Below are 13,065 nucleotides of genomic sequence, written 5' to 3' on the forward strand. Positions count from 1 at the left end.
CAGTGATTTGCTGTTTGACCCATGGCAGTTTGCTTGGTATGTTTATACCAGTTTTTCAGTCATACAATGGCAATGATATCATGTCTATGATGGTTTATGAACAAACACACTGAAAGCAACAGGAACGGTAGGTAAAAAAACAGCACATTGCTTTTAAGAACCACTTTGCATTAGTATATTCTAAAAATCAGGAAGTCAAAATGTATTACAGCTGCAGTTTCTATATAGGACAGTCACAATAGTTGAGATGGTTTGAAATACATTGAGTTGAAGTTCAGGAGGCTCTTCCAAGTAACAGGAGACTCTAGTTTGAAATGGAACTCTAAACAGATTCCTGAGCTGACTTTTGAGATATCAAATTAAAATATATACTTATGTATGCATAGATAATATATGCTTTTGTGCATATGTCATTAAAAAAGGACTCCCCAAGAACTTCTGCTTTCTCGCTGTTCACTCTCTTACACATTTCACATGCATTTGATGTATGTGTCATCTACATAAATAACTAATCCCCTCTTGTCAAACCAGAGATACAGAGGCCCCCAATCTTTTCCTTACCTACAAGTCCCCAAGACAGTATCCCTCACCCAGTTTTCACCCACTCTTCACCATGTTTGTAGACACAATCACACATATTATTACCTCAGCCTACAGTTGTAGATACTGTGCATTCTAATAAATCCACTATCCACCACTGCAATTCCATTGAAATGCATGTATTTGCACATTCACTATCCAATAAAATGTCTAACACCACAGTACTATGTATACAAGAGCTACAGAGGTAACTGACTATCTTTTGTAACACTGACAGTACAAGAAAAGGAGATCTCCAGCCAGTCATTCATGGAATCTTGGAGAAAAATTAGGCATTCAGTTATTAGGAACATATACTGTCAATGGCTTTTGGCACTGTCTTTCTTTTCAGTTGCATAGCAGATTCAAATCAAATAGACTGTACTCAAAGGATTTGGAAATTGTGAAGATGCACGCCATGTTGAGCACTGAAGACCTGTTTCAGCATTTCTTCATGCTTATGTTGGTCAGGGAATTCAGGAGTAGGTTTCCTTAACTTTCCATCTTCAAGCCCTTCCCCAATTCTCACTTCTCATCAACCATCCTCTAACAGACCCCCATCAAAATTTGCCTCATTTTCATCTCATCTCAGTGTTCATCTACATTTTCAAACAGCAGCTCTACATAATCAAGGAGTACCTTAACATAAAGCATAAATTCCCCTCCTCATCTCCCCTGCTATTCTTTCTGAGCAGCCTGTACCCTCCTATGCATATGCTCCAGTAGTGCACAATATACCATCACGATTCTGAACATGTTCGCTTTCTCCCTTTCGAAATGTTGTATTTGCAGTTGTTCCTCTGCCAATTATGGACTTAACTTTTGATGATGAAGCCAATTTCATACTCCTGTCTGCAGGTTAGCACTTTCACTGCAAAAACTTTGTTTCTTATTTCTCAAATGCAGATGTCCAAAGATCTAGACAAAAACAAAGATAAAGTTAAATTTCCAAGCTTGGCATGGAAGCTCCTCCCTGAAAATTTGAGTGATTAATGGAATCCTATAGTATTAAAAGGGCTTACAGGGAAATCGAGAACTACAGTGCAGTAAGTGTGACATCTGTACTGGACAAATCAAAGGCACAATAGGCCAGAAATAATGGACACAGGAAAAAAAATGACAGCCCTTTATTTGTATTTGTAAAAGGAAGTCATGCTTCTCAAACTTAGTGGGCTTTTTGATCACTTAAAGCTAAGATAATGTAGGTGAGGAGATTTAACTATTAAGACTGCATCTTCAGTGCTAAATAAGTCTATTTCTGAGTGCAGTCTCTGGTAGCAGATAGAGCTGCATGCAGTGTTTAGTGCTTGTGATCTCCAGAATCACCTGGCCTCATTGGCACTGTCTAAACACTTGGCTTGAGTCTCCTTTTTAGAAAATGCCTGCTTTCCATTCCACACAAACAAAATAGAGTATAAAACCATCATTTTTGCCCCGAAGCTTTAATAGGTGGTATTAAACAATGATGTAGAAGGAAAATTGTGAACTGCAGTACTGACATTTGTGTGCATACTGTTCACAACAAATGATGCATTACTTGTTCGAACAGATTTCAAAGGGCAAAATCCCTGCCCTTTGTACTAGATGTGAAGGGAGTAAAAACTGATAAGGCTGTTGGAAGAAAAGAGAAAAAGAGTGGGCAGTTCAGAACATGGGCAGTTCAGAAGAACTTTCAGGAGAAAACAAGACCAAAATTGTTGAGTTGTTTGTTTTTGTGGGTTTTTTCCCCCTTTTTTAACATATTCTCCAGTTGTTCTTTTGGAAGAGGAAAAATATTTTAAATCGTACTTGCAGGCAGACTATATTGGAGAATTTTCACCCACAAGATTTAAAAACCTGAGGGATAAGGAGACCCAGACAGATACCCCTTTAAAAATTCTTGTATTCAGATCACATGATTCAGATTTATTTTAATTTACAGAGATTATCAGTCCTACACAAACAATACATTTTTGTGTCAGGATCCACTGGGCATTCCAGCTTCATGAATAGGAATACTCAGTAATCTGAATTACTGGATTCAGAAGCCAGATGGGTTAAGCCCCAGAAAACTCTGACTCACTTCCTCTGTCCAAACGTGGGGTGACCAAGTCAGCACCTGTCCTTGACAAGCTAGGGGTCTACAGGAGGAGGCAGCAATATCTTGATGCAGAACAAAGAAGGAAGAGGATCCTGACGGCTACTGATGTTCTGCCATCCCTGTTTTCATTGCTGCAGAGCTTGGAGACAGGGAAAAAAATAAAAAAAAAAAAAAAACAAAACAAAAAATCATGCCTAAAGAGGATCAAATAAAGTCAGTCCTGTAGGACCATGTGAGGATCATCTGGGAAAGTTTAAGAATGGATCTTCTTGGGAGTCATTATGCATGACAGAAGAGTTAACCTTGGCAGTTGGTGAATTCCAATACCAAAAAGTACTTATAAGTGAGCTGTCGTCTCACTGAAGAAGCACAGCATCACAGTCACTGTCACACAGTTCATGCTCTCATGAGAGCATGTACCTTCATGAGAACATGTACCTTCGTTACTGTCTCTAGATTCTGCTAGTCATTCATGCATCCTAGAGCAGCTGCACTATGGATTTCACAGACATTTAGAGGAGGTGTGCTCAAGTCAGGTGGGTATCCAGCCAGTGGATGCCAAAAAATAGGACATTCTGATACATGAATCTTCTTCACCAAATGAAGGATGCTTTTAAAAAGATATTTAGTTGTTTCCTTTGCACTGGGATCCACAGGCTCTCCCACATTCTCACAAAGCTTTTTATCATCCTGATCAGCATCATCTTCTTTTACTTGATTGCAAGTTTGAAAAGAACACATTCAAATTAAAGATTAGCAGGAGATCTCAAAATGGCACAGATCTCACCCTGCCCCTTCAATGTCGTGTTTCAGCAGTTTCAGGCTTGGTGAATTTTGCTTATATCAAAAATGAGCTCAATGCAGGAGAAGCAGGAGAGCCAAGAGTGCTTACGGATAGCAGCCTGCAGCAGACCAGGTAAGGCAACCTGTACTGTACACAGAATTAAATTATTGGTCTTCACACTTGCAAATAACATGCAAGACTCCTAGGTGAGGCCTGTTATGCCTCTTTAAATACAGATCCCTTTGCATTCCATGCTAGTCAGTCCTGCAGGGATGGAGAAAACTCGAGAATGTTTGGTTTCTGCTCCAGTAGGAAACATTCCATGGAACTGCAGATGCCTGCAATGTGAACTGTGGCAGAGCAGCTGGGAATGGCTCCAGTTTGACCGTGTACTATGGGGTTATTCAGAATGGAGAAGGGAATGCTTTGGACCTCATTGCAGCCTTTTAGTACTTAAAAGGGAGCATATAAAAAAAAGATGGAGACCAAGTTTTAAACTAAAAGAAGAGAGATTTAGGTTAGATGTTAGGAGGAAATTATTTACTCAAAGAGTGGTGGTTCACTGGCACTGCTGCCTGGGAAAGTGTGGGTGCCCCGTGCCTGAAGGTGAGCATGGCCAGGCTGGATGGAGCTTTGGGCAGCTTCAGATGGTGAAGGGCGACCAGTTCATGGCAAGAGAGTTGGAACAAAAAGATATTTAGGATTCCATATAATTATAATCCAAACTGTTCTATCATTCTATGACTTAATGATTTTGTGTGAGAATAACGACATGCAAACTTTGTATAGCAACAGTACAGTGAGCTTCCACTTTTTGCAGTACAATACCCAAAGTGTCACAGTTCCACACAGCTGGATAAATGCTTTCTCATCTCAGTATCTTCAATTTCAAGGGATAGCAGTCTACAGGCTCCCTCAGCAGCCTCTACTGGCTCCTAAATTCTACCACAGGAACAAATCCAGGAAGTAAGGCTGAAGAGATCAACAGAATCAAAGTAACTATGGGCAAGATGCCACCCAACTGTCCTCCAGTTCCTCACAGGGGATTGCCTAGATGCCTTTCCATCCCTTAGACTGTCATTGGCCATAGTGCTTTGCAGCCCCAGTGCTGCCTTGCAGTTCCAGTTTAGCTGTGGTAGACAGCTAAGTGCAATACAACTGCTTGCTCGCTATCTCAGCAGGAGAGACTGAAAAAGTAAAAATGAGAATATTTGTGAGCTGAGGTGAAGATACCTTAACAGATAAAGCAAAAGCAAGCAAAACAAAATAAGGTATTCACAGAATCACAGAATTACAGGGATTGGAAGGGACATCAAGAGATCATTGAGTTCAACCTCTCTGCTAAATCCCTATGTCATACAGGTCAGCATCCAGACAGGTCTTCAGTATCTCCATAGAAGGAGATTCCACAACATCTCTGGGCAGCCTGCTCCAGTGCTCCTGTCACCATTACTGTAAAGAACTTATTCTGCATGTTTGTATGGAACTTCCTGTGTTCAAATTCTGGGCCACTCTTCCTTGTCCACACACCACCAAGAAGATTCTGACATCATCCATTTGCCTTCCTCCTTCCGTTAGATATTTATAAACACTTATCAGATCCCCCCCCCCCTCAGTCTCCATTTCCCCAGGCTGAACAGACCCAGGTTACCGAGCCTTTTCTCATACGGGAGATGCTCCAGGCCCTTTATCATCTTTGTGGCCCTTTGCTGGACTCCTTCCAGAAGATCCCCATCTTTTTTGAACTGGGGAGAGAGACCTGGGCACAATATTCTAAACGTGGCATCACTAGGGCAGAGATCCCAACATTAACTGCCGTCTCTCTAAGAGTCCCATTCGCAGAGCATTTGCCTAGGAAGTGAGAGGTCTGTGTGCACCACTCTTCACAACTAAGGAGGGATGTGCATGCTCAGCATCCTTTACATGTCCTGAGATCTTGGTCCCTTACCAGCAGGTAAAGATGTATTCTGTTTGGATTCACTGTCCACAGCCCCACCTCAAAGCTTTTCCACTGTGCAGGCAGGCACACTAGACCTATGGCAGCACTATTCCCAGGTTATGGCTGTAGTTCCCATAGAGACAAATGTACTTAGATCCCTCCAGTCTCATGGTCACAGTTTTTCTCTAGCCATGGATGGCTTTATGCTTACTTTTATCACGAGGCAAGTTCTGGAGGTGTTTCCTAACATGAATGACTGTAAGAACCGAAATCTTTCTGAGGTGAAAAATCTGACAACAGTGTGGAGGTCTCTTGTGCTCTAAGCTATATTGAAGAGGACCAGGCATCTACATCTTGAGTGCAGCATTGCCTAGCAGGAGGAGCTAAGTACATATTCTGCATCTCTTCTCCTCTGGCCTTCCTGCCACCCTCTATGTCCATGTCCCGCTGGGTGACAGGAGGCATTCTTTGAATTCAGCAAGAAGCTTGGATGAGGAGAGCAATCCTTTGCAGCCTAGCCCTGAAGTTTCTGTATTACTGTTCTGTGCTGTGTGGAGATTGCTGTATATGCAATAGGGCTGTGTGGGTAAAGTACATGTAGGTCAATCTTGTGGTTTGCCTTTGAGGATTGAGCTAGGGAGAAAGGAGAATTTGGCAGGCTCTATATGCTTTATGCATCCTTGATCATTCTCATTAGCTGTTCCTTTACCAGGAGCTCCTCAACCACACACCCCTTCCTCCACCAATCTCTCCAGGCCTTCTTTCCTCCCAGGCCCTGCTGGCAGCCTTAGCTGGCTGCCCCAGCTAATCCCTTCAGTGCTGATGTCTGAGTGACTTCCTCAAGGAGGAACCTGGCTATAGCCAAACCCATGGATAGCAAGTAGTCTGTGCTGCTGAATGGGTGAAGTTCCCTGACTAACTTTCCATTAAAAAAAAACAAAAAACAAAAACAAACAAAACAAAAAAAAAAAACCAAAAAAACTTTTCAAGATTTTGAGCATGCAACCACTGCTCTTGGCCAAGTTCTTATGGTAGGGTCTGTCTAGACATTGGTTTGCTCTGTAGCTCCTGCTGGACGCTGAGAGGGAATACCCTACCTCTGCTGTAGCAATTCTGCTCTCAGTGTAATAGGAGAGCTCACAGGAATGTCAGCATTGGATAAGTAGAAATGTCAGAATGCTGCTCTCTGACAAAACCTTTCATCCCAGTGCTTCTGGTAGGATATGACAAGACCCTGGAGATGGTAAGAAAACATTTTCTATATCAAAAGGGCATTTATCAGTTCAGTTTAGATGTGCTCTCAGTGTTTGCTGCAGAGTGTGTTTACTCCATGTTTTTGATGCATCATCTACTTGGGAAATGTGCCATTAAACTAACACTACCAATAAGTGTGCCTGAAGGAATGAGTTGAGAGAACTTCCAGAAGCAATACACACTTTCCCAGGAAGAATTACTTAGGGTCATAATGAATGAGACTTAAAACCCACAGGCTGAAAATCATTGTGAGTCATACATTCTTTGCTAAGGTGAATGCAAACAAAACTTCCTTGGTTTATCTGTGAGGATTTGTGAAGATAAGCTAAAGTTGCAGACTGGTTGTGAAGGAATTATGATGGCCTTGCTATGCCTTGTCCCTTGTGCTCCATTCAAGAACTAATTTCTACAGCTTGGAATGCAGTTATGATTTACGTTCACTGAATGTCAAGGAAGGCGAGTGAGTCTGCTCTAGGAGAAGCACTGGTGACAGATGTGTTGTGAAGTAGCTTCCTATAGAGTGGCACCCCTAGAAGTTCCTAGAATGAGTTAACAGAACACAAGAGGCAAACAAACCCCATAATCTGTGATCAGAAAATGGGCAGATTTCAGATGCAGACCACAGGTGCACCATTACTGAGACTCCTGTCTGCAGTGCTAACAGCAGTGGAAGAGATCTGGGCAGCATGTTCTGGCCAACAAGATGACATTCAAGATGCCCTTTCCGTAATTCAGCAAAGCAGCTGAGGGGTTCCTGTTACAGAGCAGGTGAGTGGGGTGTGCAGGCTGGGAGACCACTGGATCAAAGAAAGTAATGGAAACAGCAAGTGACAGGAATCAGAGAGAAGGAAGCTGAAGGAAAGGAAAGGAGAGAGGGAGCATGATATTACTCCCTGTGGGCAACATAGAATGAGCTGTACTTTTGATATTAAAGGTCCCTGTGACCCAACTTTCTGTCTTTGAAAGTGATGCCCAGGAAGGAGAGACGTTGCCTGCGGCAATGTAGAGTGACATTTCATCAAAACTCACCCAGATGCCAGCAATATGTATTTATGGAACCCCTGAGCAGGACATGATGTCTGGGTATTCAATAGCTCATTATGAATTTCAACAGATTAATCGGTCCAAATATTTTTTTCAACCTGTGGACTGTTCTCTGAATGTATAGCATAATGCTGTGATGCACTACTGAGGATAATTCAGAGAAAAGCAGACAAGCAAACATAGTTTTCTTCACTTTGTTACTATCTCTGACTGAATGCTACTAATAAATATATTCTTCACGCTTCTAATTTTCATATTAAGTCGCACACTGAGGAAGCATAAACACTTACTGAACTGCATTGAATATCTACAAGATGCCTCAGTAGAGTATTCTACAGTTAATCTGTACTCGTAGTAAGTCTACAGTTTGCCTCTTAGTAAACTGATGCATTTTGTCCACAGTCCTATCTGTCTTGAAACCCTCTACTCATAGAAGTACAGTTCTGCATTCAAGGGAAAATGGAGAATGGACCTCCTTTGTATGCAGCTTTCTTGTTTGTATGCCAGATCAGTCAGTAAATGCAAGGAGAATTCAGCTTTTGAATTGATTTTTTTTTCCTCGTGTTGTCTAGAAATTTATTCTCCTGATACAGAAAAGCACTTTCTTACTCAGGAAGTGCATGTCCCTCTAGTCCAGGAATTATGGATCCCAGGTCCTCTGCTGTTGGGCAGCAGTTCTGTTGGAACATGTGCACTGTATCTATTTTAAACTTTCATGCATGGATGGTCCTTTATGGCCATTTAGGAGCAGTGTTTTCTCCCTGGTCAGTTAGTGCTTGTCAGGTGGCAGGCAGCACAACTCCATAAATAGCATGTCAGTGCAAAAGGCTATTATTCTGCAGTGATGGCAGTAAGAATGAGTAAGGAATCCTTGGTGTCCCTCTCCTTGGTGTGCTTCTTTGGCTCTGATAATTCATTATCGTTTCTGGCCTCCCCAGCTGAATTGTACTGTTAGATCAGCAGAAAACAAACCGCGAGAATGCTTGGTTTTGTTTCCTTTTCACATATTCTATCGGTATATGATATATCTAGTTTAGACTAGAACAGTGATACATTGCACTGTTAGGGATGTTTTTACAATCTGAATAGTTCTGAAAAAATAGTTTCCTAATTAGTGAGTAAAAATAATCAAAGTTCTCATTTTTAACATGCGCTTAGTCTCACTTAAATTAAAGGCAATTAATTAATTTATCTATTTTAGAAGTTGATGTTTTTATATACCTCAGAATGCAATCCCCAAACAAACTTTGCTGTTCAGGTAGGCAAATAAACAGAACCCAAAAATGGGAAGTCTCTCTGACTGGAAAAAGAATATTTTATAGATAAAATAAGACAGGTATAACGCTTCCATGGAATTTTGCTGGGTGTTACAAGGCAAAATCAGACATACACACCTTCTCAGAAATTACAGCAGCTGTTCCACACAAGATTAGTAACTATGAAATATAAATGTAAAAATAGGCACGATGATTAACACTGTTTCAGTTGTAGGAAAGCTACTGATTTACTTACTAATATATTATTATATGAACTTTAAAAAGTTCATATAACTTACAAAATTTCATATAATACCATTCACTATCTAGGCAGCCCTTGACAGACGCTTATCTAACCATTCAAAGAATAGGCCAGAGGAGATTATTCTAGACTATAGATACTTTGTGCTAGTATGCAGTATTTCTCATTCAAATATTTTGTAAATCTTTACTCCACATAATATTTAATGCAAATTAAACAATTATGGTTTTGATCATAGAACCACCTACAACCTTTAATAGAAGTATTTTTCATTCTAGAAAAATATTTCTGTACTCCCACATGTGGTCTTCTCTTATATCATGATTTAACAACATCAGTATATAACCCTTCATAAATCATGCTCTTTATGCCAGGTCTCATGTCTCCTTATAAAGAGGGCTCATATTTTGAAGAGGCCCTAGTCTGCCTTTTACTACTGAGACACTTTTAATAGCCTTACTTGTTGCCCTTGACATACCTTGCCAGATTCAGTTCTAGTTATCCTAACCTGATCACTGGGTGCTCAGACAGTGTGTCTCTATTACTCCCAAGCTACCTATCCTTGCTTCCATATTCTGGAGGTTTCCTTTTCGTGTTTGACTTTGTCCAGGAGCATCTCCTTCATCCCTACAGGCATCCTAGTGCTTTTGCCCAACTTCTTGTTGGAATGCATCACTCCTGTGCTTGGAGGAAGTGATCCTTGAATACTATCCAGCCTTCATGGGTTCCTCTTCCCTCCAGGGCTTTATCCCACAGTACTCTACCAAGCAGATCCCTGAAGAGGCCAACATCTAATCTCCTGGAGCCCAGCAGTGAGCTTCATCTGTGCCTTCCTTACTGCTATAAGTATCTGAAACTCCATAGTGTCATGGTCACCATCGAAGTAATCTTCATTTTCTCTGAGAGGTGAAAATGGCATCTCATGTGTTGGTAATCTTACATGGTTCCCAAGTGTGAAAGTGAACATTACTGCTTTTAAACGCAAAAGAATGATATCAAAGAATATCTCTGTGCTCTTTGCTGGCTATAGTGAATTTTATCCTAGGGACTGTTCAGGCCCTGTAGACAAAGGTGTATTCCAGACTCATGCTGGGAATAACTTCTAATTAAATTGCAGCTGTGCAGCATGGACACCTCCGCTGTGCTCCCATCTCAAACTGCCATTAATGTCCCAGAACCTGCACACACCTTTCCCTAAAACCATGTAGTGTAGGTATCAGGTCCTCATCACCAGCTTCTGGTGCTGCTTCTTCTTGCCCCACTGACAGTCTCCTATCATGCCACTTTACTCACTGGAGGGGAGACAGTGCCTGTTAGTGACTGATGCTCACAGCAGCTGTCTCTCGGGGTCCTGCTCACAAGTCTCAGAGGGAAAAGAGAACCTCACATGCTATTCTTCTCACACCCTCCCAGGGAACCCACTATAAGTCAGAGCTTCTGGAAAGGAGAGGCAGAGGAGGGAGACGAGATGATTTGTTCTTCCCTCTGTGACAAGCATTCTAGAGTCCCAGGCTCTTATAGAGCCCTGCACAGTAAAGGTCCAGTCAGAGCACAGCTACCAGGAGAACTGCTACAATTGCTCTCCTCTGTGGATCAGTCAGATGTGTGGTGGAGCTGGCAGTGTGGTTAAGGCTTCATACTGGCCTTCCAATAGTTACATGCTTCAGAGAAGCTGTGTGCTGTCTTTTCTAAGCAGAAGGCTCAATGCAAATAAGCCCTTGTACAGGGACGAGACGAGTGCCTGTTCATGTCAGCTCAGTACCTTATGTATTAATTAATAACTGTTGAATTTCAAGCCATTCTTTTCTCCAGACCACCTGTCTCTGTCCTGGTCCAGTGGGTACAAAAGATTGGGTGACAAATCTAGTAAGATTTCAACTCATTTGAATGAGTTTGGTGATAACAGCTGGGCCAGGTAGTTTCACCAGGTTTAGAAGAGCTCAGTTTTTAGTGAGAGCTGGTTGCTGGCTGGTAGCACATGCGACCCAAAGGAGGGTCCATCTCAGTGGCTCCGTTTTGCCACCTGCTGGCAACTTGTGCCCGGAGCACAAATAGAGCACGGCTGCCTGTGACTGACAGCAGCTGCTGGAGCCCGAGGCTGAGGAGAAAGCTCACAGGGACCGTGTGCTCCAAAACAGGCCAGGGGGCAAGGGGATAGGCGCAGCTACTCTCCCAGCTGATGTCTCTGGGCCTTGACTACCTCTACCTAATTGCCTGTGGGGACTGAACTGTCTGCAAGCGTCTGAAGCTGGGAGCAAGCTCTGCCTCTAACTTCACCCTCAGCCACTGAGGCTGCAAGGAGAGGCAGCTATGCACTCCGAGAGCAACTGCTGGTCTTTTCCATTTGCTGATACCTGGGAGAGATGATCACCCCCAACACACACGCTCCCAGCTGAACACCAGCAGTACCTGTGCAGCTGCCGTGCTCCTGGTGGCACAGCACATCCCAGCAGAGCAGGGCAAGCACCCAGGCGCTGCCTTCACACACTGCCATTCCACTGGCTTAGAGGGCTGTCCAGGCTTCTGACTCGTTTACCATTCAGCCCAGAAAGGACGCTGTGCCGGGAACGGAGCAAGACCTTTCTGGGAATAAGAATACGCACCTGGCCATTTAGAAACACAGCACAGTTTCGGCACTCCTGCACGGCAAAACAACGTTGCAGCTGAGATATAGAAGGCACTACCGCGCTGAGGAATGTTCTTTCCAGTGCTATTCATGAGGCCGTCTCATCTACAGCAGAAGGCCCGCCCCCTACGCAGTGAGCACCGTTGCAAGAGGGGGTTATTTTGAGCTTTGGGCCCTGAGGATGAAGGGAGACAAATGACCAGCGATCCTCCTTGGCACAGGCAACCCCCAGAGCTTTGTGCACAACTGACACAGCCTGTCACCGCTTCTGGGGATGACTCTTGTGAAGCTGCTGGGCGATGTGGTGGGACCTGAGAGCCCAGAAGATGGCGGCCAGGAAGGAGCTGAGAATTCCCTGGGGAAATGAGGGCAGGCCTCAGGCCCACCTGTCCCAGAGCTCAGGCACTCCACTGCCTGCTTTGTTTTTGGCCACATCCCTAAAGCATCGGCACATACCTTGGTGCAGGTGAATATTGTGATAGGTCAGTGGAGAACAGACACAGGTTTCTGATTTGATAGCTGCTTTATCTTCAGTGAATTACTTGCCCTTTCATATCAGTGCTTGTTGTAACATTTTCCTTTGTACAGGTTATCAAAGAAAATAGTTTCAAGTGCCACACTAACCAGTTTGTCCAGGAGCATGCTTATTCTTCTTCACAGCTGCTGCCTTCTCTCTCCCTTTGGCTGTCTTTGTGGCTGCCTTGCATTCTTCTAATGTGGTGACGTTTCCTTTATCTTCTACAATGGAGCCAATGGCAGTGCAGGGTCTGCAGTGTAGAATTTCAGCGTCTTAGAGGTTTATGTTTGTTCAGGGTTGCCCTGCCATTACAGTTAATGGGGATGCTCATTATATGCTATGGCATCTAGACTCTACTCAGTGTCACTGGTGGCTTTGGAGAAGCCTGCAGGCGTGAGGTATTGTGGACAGGGATTCTAGAGACACCAAAAGGGAACACTGAGATTATAGGTGAGTCTGGAAATTCAGTGCTGACCAGAGAGGTCCTGGTCGTTATGGCAGAGCCATGCTTGATATCAGGTGAGGAAGCTAGATGAAAGAGATGAAGAGGCATGAAAAATGTTGGCAGCCTGTAAAGGAGCCATGGGGGGAAATGATGCAGTGTCATGAGAAGGGAAAACTAGTCTGGTATCTCTGCATTGCATTGTGTGGCTTTCTTAAGATCTTGGTGACTGAAAATGGAGGTCTGCTCCTGAAGAAACATCTCTCATTGATCTCTTCAGAC

The 13,065-nt window shown here is 43.2% G+C and overlaps 1 long non-coding RNA gene across 9 annotated transcripts in view; it reads left to right on the forward strand.

The window, feature by feature from the left end:
- Positions 1–13,065, forward strand: part of LOC107322053 — a 74,776-nt gene that overhangs the window by 27,034 nt on the left and 34,677 nt on the right. The window contains exon 1 of one of the 9 annotated variants that reach the window (XR_001558785.2): positions 6,512–6,625. The exons of the other annotated variants lie outside the window; for them this stretch is intronic. This is a non-coding gene — a long non-coding RNA (uncharacterized LOC107322053). Of the gene's footprint in view, positions 1–6,511; positions 6,626–13,065 lie in introns of those variants that run through there. 9 annotated transcript variants of the gene reach the window in all.

The sequence above is a fragment of the Coturnix japonica genome, chromosome 18 (genome assembly GCF_001577835.2).
Source record: "Coturnix japonica isolate 7356 chromosome 18, Coturnix japonica 2.1, whole genome shotgun sequence".
Taxonomy (NCBI): Eukaryota; Metazoa; Chordata; class Aves; order Galliformes; family Phasianidae; genus Coturnix; species Coturnix japonica.